The 7019-nt window shown below is 44.0% G+C and overlaps 1 protein-coding gene across 2 annotated transcripts in view; it reads left to right on the forward strand.

The window, feature by feature from the left end:
• Positions 1-693: 693 nt before the first annotated feature.
• Abcb11 (ATP binding cassette subfamily B member 11) overlaps positions 694-7019 on the forward strand; it is a 99261-nt gene continuing 92935 nt past the window's right edge. The window contains exon 1 of one of the 2 annotated variants that reach the window (XM_029565783.1): positions 694-850. The gene's annotated coding sequence lies outside the window, so the exon portion shown is untranslated. The remainder of the gene's footprint in view (positions 851-7019) is intronic. The other variant, XM_008837812.2, reaches the window with a different exon arrangement.

A 7019-nucleotide genomic window follows, 5' to 3' on the forward strand; every position in this document is an offset into this window, starting at 1 on the left:
GATTCAAATTAAAAGAGTATAGCAAGAGTATTTTAAAGAAATATGCAAAGATAAACAAGAAGAAGCCAGAGGAGGATATCTGTGCAAAATAAGCCATTGAATCTGAACATCTCTGTGTTTATTTGACTTGTCTTTGTTAACTGAAACCTTTAAAAAAATATTTTATTTATTTTTATGTGTATGCATGTATTGCCTGAAACCTTTTTAAAAAATCATTAATCCCTTCTACTTACACAGAGCTGATCCGGTGGGCAGAGCCTGAGGTTATTGACTGATCAGACCAGGCTCAAGGGTCATCTGTGTACTCAGAGTTCTGAGCAAAAGGCAATTGCATGTTATCAGTTCTCCATGAAACTTTGGGGCTGAGTCCAGATCATTAATGGTTTGTTACCTCAGGATGTCACAAGGGTCACTTTTAAATCAAGGAGAGAAGATTAGAGATATTTGTGTCTTGTCAGACTTTAAAGAAACCTTTTAAAAAGAAAGGCTTACAAGAAGAAGAGTTGGGGTGGGCAGAATCCCAGGGCTCTTCCAGGGCTCTCTGCCCCTTAGGCCTCCTTCTAAGGCAAATCAGCACTCTCAAAAGCCTGTTGATACCCTAGGGGGTTCAGGGCACTCTGGGTTTGGGCTACTTTGAGTATGTTCAACCTTTCCTCTCATGTCACTGAACTGTGCTAGATCTGAACTTTAGAGCATTGACCTATAAGCAAATAGATAATGTTCTGGAAAAAGTCTGATTTCTGTTCAATGCTTTATTACGATGAGAACTGAAGTTGGAAAGGGGTGTGAAACTGACTTTCCACAGTGGAGATCCTTGCTTCACTTGGCTTGCTCAAATTCACATTTGTAGGTAAGTGATTGGTTTTTGCCTATAGCATTTTAAGCCTGTGGTCTCCAAGTTTGTTTCTTTTAAATCTCAGTTTGTGGAACATTGTGTTTCATATTTACCAAAAGCCCATCTTGTCCTGTGATAAGCAATGCTGTAGTGCTTGGGTAGAGACTTGAAGATGCACTACTGATTTCCTGATATTGTGTACAATACTGATGTCTTGGTTGCTGTCTTATTTCAAAGCAATTGTGTGTACTGCCTGTCTTGAAAATGTGTGTGCGTGTATGTGTGTGTGTGTGTGTGTGTGTGTGTGTGTGTGTGTGTATTGAAATAGCTGCCCAAAGTAAAAATGGTGAGCTGCTTTTTAAACTTGGCTTTATGAAAGCATAATTCTGCTTGAACTAATCACAAAGTCCCAACTCTCTTCAGAGTAACTTCTAAAGTTTAAATTTGATCATATTCATCTCTTGCCAAAAACCCTTTATTAGCCTTCATTGTTTTGAGGATAAAACCCAAATCCGCAGTGTTAAAGATCACGAGGAACCAAGGAATCAACCTGCAACTCCAGAGCTGGCCCAGTGGTACCCTTCAGTCCTTGTCCCTGTTTAGTTCCTCAGGTCTGGGTCTTCCATGTGCTCTTTCCTGACAGGAAATATCTTCCCGTGTCTACCTTGCCCTCCTCTTCAGGATAAATTCATGGTAAATATGATCACCCATAGTTTTCCCCAGCTTCCTAACAGGAAAGTTCTACTCCAGGGTCCAGAGGTGCCCAGGTTTCACCTAACATCATCACACCTACAACTTCTCACGGATTATCCATCTCTGTCCACCCCAGAAGCTCCGTGAGGGTAAAGGTGGCTAAAGGGCTATTTCTCTAGACAATATTTTAGTTGAAAAATCACATCCTTGAGGATTTCATGCTGTACTGAACTGAGCTCATGGTACTAAAGTGGGAGGACTCACAGTATAGATGGATTTTCTGTAAAGGACTGGAGGATAAATGTTAGCATTGGGGACAAGGAAAACCATAGTTTATGTTATAGCTACTCAGTGCTCATATTATAATATAAAAACAACTAAAAACAATAAAAATGAATTAATGTAAAACTATGTTCCAATAAAACCATGATTCAAAAGAATAGGCAGTGGGCTGACTGCCTCTACTGCAGGAGAAGCCTTTTGCCTGAAAGGATTCCAGCTTCTAAGATCCCCTTTCTCAATCTTTCCTTCCTTCTTAATTTTTTTTTTTTTTTTGCATTTTAAATTTATTTACCCCCCCCCCCACCTCCATGGCATGAGTGTGGAGGTCAGAGGACAACTTTTAGGAGTCCATTCTTTCCTTCTACCATGTGGAACCCAGGGGTTGAACTCAGGTTATCAGGTTTGATACCTAGGTGCTGAGTCATCTCGCTGGTCCCCATGCATTCTTAAGTCAGAAAGTGTTATGGAAACAGACACATCTTTCAGGTTCTGTCAGACAAATCTGTTTATCATTGAAAACTAGACTTCCACCACTTTTCTAGGGTTCCAAAGACTAGCAGAGATATTCTCTGGGACCTACTATAAGAGTGTTCCAGGATTTTGTCTGAGTCAGTGAAAACATGGTGTAATGACAGATCAGTCTCATTCTACGTTGTAATGGTATGAGGCAATTCATCTAACATCTGATTCTAAAGCATTTTATGCTCTGGACAAGATCACAAGAAAGGCCTTCACCTAGTCTTCCTAGTAATCTTGGTTTTTCAGTGTACTTTCCCACTCTTTTTTAAAAAAATATTTTATTTATTTTTATTTTATGGGCATGAATTGCCTGCATGTAGGTAAGTGCACCTGTGTCGTGCAATGCCCACAGAGGACAGAAGAGGCCATCAGATCCCATGGAACTGGAGTTATGGACAGTTGTTAGCTGCCATGTGGGTGCTGGGATTCAAACCCAGGTCTTCTGCAAGAACAACCAGTGTTCTTAACCACTGAGCCATCTCTCCAGCCCCCCAACTTTCCCACTCTTAATGTTATAAAATCTTCTTGTCTTTGTGGTCTGCAATTAAAAATATCGATACAATGGCCTTCAGACATCATCCCTTCCCTGATTGAGCTACTCAGAGATCAGGACAGTAGCTTCTGGTTCTGACAGAGAAACTGATGAATGTCTTTATCCCTGGAGAGCATGCATCTTCTAAAATAGCTCCTTGGTAGTAAAAAAATAATAGGACTGTGTAGTTTAGAGTGATGGTGAGAAAAAAAACCCAAACAGCCTCTGACACTCTAGCTAAGCTGTGTTATTCTACTATTAGACATAAACAGCCCTGTGGTGTACTAGCCTCAGACAACACACTCCTAGACCATACATAGCAGGTGAAACCACACTACACGAGGCCATAACAGTCTTACCATGAAATGCCAAGCACCAATGACTGCTATTTCTTTACCCATCGTAAAACTGCCCCAGATTTTTAATTTTTTCATTTTTAATAGAAGTTTTGTGATTTTCATACAATACAGTTTGATGGCATTTAGATCTGCTCTACTCCCTGAACCTCCCCCCAATGCCTCCCACCCAATTTAATGACTATATATATATATATATAGAGAGAGAGAGAGAGAGAGAGAGCATGATTTGTGTCCCAAAATATCCTTCAATGTGGATCCATTCATTGGCCCACAGAGTCCCAACCCTGTAAGACACTGTCTTTCCCCTTCCCGACAGTCATTAATTGCCAAAACTTCTTTAGGCTGGGTTGGGCTTTTTTTTACCTACTTCCCCATGTCTATGCTGGGATTTTTGTCTAATTTGAGTTTGCACAGGATTTTTGAATGTTGACACCATTGCTGTGAGTTCATATGAGTAAATGATCAGCTGTCTGAAAGACACTGTTTCCTTGTAGTCTTCAGCCCCCTCTGGCTTTCACAATCTTTCTGCCACCTCTTCTGAAATGATCCCTAAGCTTTGAGAGGCAGAGGTTTGAAATAGCTTCCTATTCAGAGATAAGCACTCTGTGGTCTCTTGTTCTCTACATCTAATCTAGAGCAAACTCTCTCTTCCTTAGACCCTTCCTCATCTGGTCTAATGAAAGCCCAAGTCCCATCATAGGATCTTTCTAACACCATCTTACTGAGATGCTCGGTGGCCCACTTATGTGCTCTCCTTTGTGGCACTGAGTGTAAACTCAACTCCCTAGTGTCTTTGGCTGAAGGACATGAATGATAACTGGGTGTCAGTGATAACTATGGACATTGAAACTCATGTTTTTCTTAAATTTTGTCTTTGAGAATGTTTATTTTTCATAGTAAAAAAAAGATCACAGAAATAATTTGTGAGACTGCCCAGAAAGAAGCAAAATGTATGCAAGTGAAACCCTATGTGCAGGATTACTAGGGGGATAGAACTGAATAGTGAATTCATCTTCATAGAAGATGGTTTCCAAAGGTTCCTGAAAGGCAGGGTGAAGGAGGGAGCAAGGGAACTAGGTGTTGACGTGTGAAAGCAAAAGGACCTTTAGACAGCTTCCTTTGTGGATTTTACCACCATCCATCCCGCCAATTTGAAAGGTGGGCTGATCAGGACCCAGAGATGAATTTAAAAACATGCCTGGGGCTGGAGAGATGGCTCAATGGTTAAGAACACTGGCTGTTCTTGCAGAAGATCTGGGTTCAAATCCCAGCACCCACATGATTATGGGCGTGTGCGGGGATCTTGGGGAGCACCAGCTGCTGGGCGTGGCGCCGGTCTCCCACACGTCGCTGGAGTGCAGCGGGTTCACGGGCCGCGTCTGCTGTTCAGGTCCCTGGCTCTCCACCGCTGGGGTGCGCGGGTTTCGCACACCGCGTTGCTGAGGGTCTCTGCTACCGGAGCTGGCGGCTCTAGGACTGCTGTCAGCTGCCCGGTAGGGTTCTGTTTCAATTTCCACCTTGCACTCCCTCTAAATTTGAGACCCATTGGCCACCAGGTCACGAGGGGAGGTGCGAGAAACGGCAAAAGCAGGGTCTCCGTGAGTCATGGTTTACGAAGAGACAGCCCTCTCCGGAGAGACTGGATCGTAGGCAGTAAGACACAGAACTCAGCTCAGTACCGCTCCTTTATTCAGTGACTCAGCTCCGATTAATTAGGGGAAACCAGGATATTTTATACTGTGGGGGCAGTGGCAAAACCTTAGTTGGTAGGTGCTTTTAGGATGCCTCATTTACATGTGGTGGTGGGCTCCTGCCAGGCTGCCAGACATTGTCTGATTATCACACAGGAAAACCTGGCAGTTCCTATGCCAGAGGCCATGTTTTTGGTAGGGCATCTGTGGTGGCCACTTCAAAAGGTGAGTCAAGAAGAGAGGTAGGAGGCCCCCTGCTGAAAAGAGGAGTCTTTCCATCAGGTGCAGAGCTCCTTAGAGCTATCTGGACATGGAAGACTGCGACCCTCACAGCAGGATTCCCCAACACATGATAGCTAACAACTGTCTGTAACTCCAGTTCTAGGGGATCTGACAGCCTCCACAGGCATTGCACAACATGGGTACACTTACCTACATGCAGGCAATACACGCATACACACGTAAAATAAAAATAATAAGTAAAATATTTTTTAAAAACATACCTATAAGCAGAGGCAGAAGAAGGGGGATCACGGCAAGTTAGAGACCAGCCTGGTCTGTATAGTGAGTTTCAGGCTAGACTAGAGCCACTAGTAAGAACCCATGTCAACCCCCACTTCACCCTCAATCCAAAAATTTAGTGGAACCACAGGCAGCATGCAGGGCTGGGCAGCTCCAAACCTGGAGGAAAGGCACTGCACTGTCGGCCTCCAAACACTGCTGAAGATGTACGTAGCAGTAGAAAGAAGCTTAAAAATGAAGGAGTGAGCTAGGAAAAGATGGCTGGAGACTGAATAACAAAAGAACAGGTCTTGCTGGACTCAGGGGCCCCAGCCCTCACTGCCCAACTATTTGTTACAGGTCAATTTAGGGTGAGGAGGAATCATTTCCTTCAGTTGTGCACTCACTGCTGATCCCACCAGGCTCCAGAGTATAGTTCCCATTCAATGGTCACTTAGATGGTCTTGGTTAAACTAAATGAGTCATAGAACAAAACCCAAAGTCATGAATCTGGGAAAAGGACTGCTAGGAAGAGTTAGGGTTCATAGGAATGGGAATAAGATACAAGAGGTGGGGAGACAGTAATTAGAACGCATTGTGTACATGTATAAGATTCCCAAAGAACAAATGTAATAAAGAGTAATTAAAAATACAATATTAAAAAAATACAATATTATGACCTCCCTCTGCTTTCCTGGGCTGGGACAATCCGCAGGCCTCTCTCCAAGATAAATACCACCCCCCCCCCGTGCACACCTTGACTCCCCCAGCTTCATTCACCCTCCCATCTCCCCCTCCCATCTCTCCTAGCCTGGGTTCTGTCCCATTCCTTGTCTTGGCACCCCAAGCACCGGGGCAACCACCACCACTTCCTGATCTTTTGTATCCAGACCAACCCAGTTCCTTCTGGGGTCCCCAGGAGGCCTCTGGGCCTGGCCCTGCCCTCACCTCTCTCTGCTTCCCTGGTCTGCACAACCCACCAGCCTCTTTCCTGGACATCGGGGATGACCTTTCCTCTTCCTGATCCTTTGCATCCAGACCAACCCAGTTCCTCAGTGCAGTCCACAGGAGCCCTTGGGGCCACTTCCCACCCCCATCTCCCTTTGCATCTCTGGGTGACACAGCCACTGGCTGCCTGAGACCAGCATCTCTCCTGGGCCTGGCTCCCAGGCCAGTCCAACCCCTAAATTCCTGAGGTCAAAATCTTTCCCGGAGGAATCCAGCCTTATGAGAAAGCCTGAGAGCATCCGATCCTCATCTGACTTGGGCCTCTGTGGGAACTCCTGAAGACAAAAGCAATCTGGCAACTCGAATATAAAATCAAAAGAGAGAACAGGAAGCTTAGAGGAACCCAAAAAGTAAACCACAAAGACGCATAAAGTTTACAAAAGAAGCAGACCTAAACTTAAAGGCATGAGTCTCACACAAGAATCAGAAACTATAAAAGAAATTCACATGTCAAAACCACAGAGAAAAAACAATAACATGAAAAACCAAAATAACATATCCCCCAAAATGCCAATAATCCTCTAGAGGAGTACAATGAGAACCCCCTAGAGATAATGCCTAGAGATAATGCAGGACATGGAACTCAAAAGAACAATTAT

This window comes from Nannospalax galili, unplaced genomic scaffold (genome assembly GCF_000622305.1).
Source record: "Nannospalax galili isolate Female #2095 unplaced genomic scaffold, S.galili_v1.0 scaffold1398, whole genome shotgun sequence".
In the NCBI taxonomy this organism is placed as follows: Eukaryota; Metazoa; Chordata; class Mammalia; order Rodentia; family Spalacidae; genus Nannospalax; species Nannospalax galili.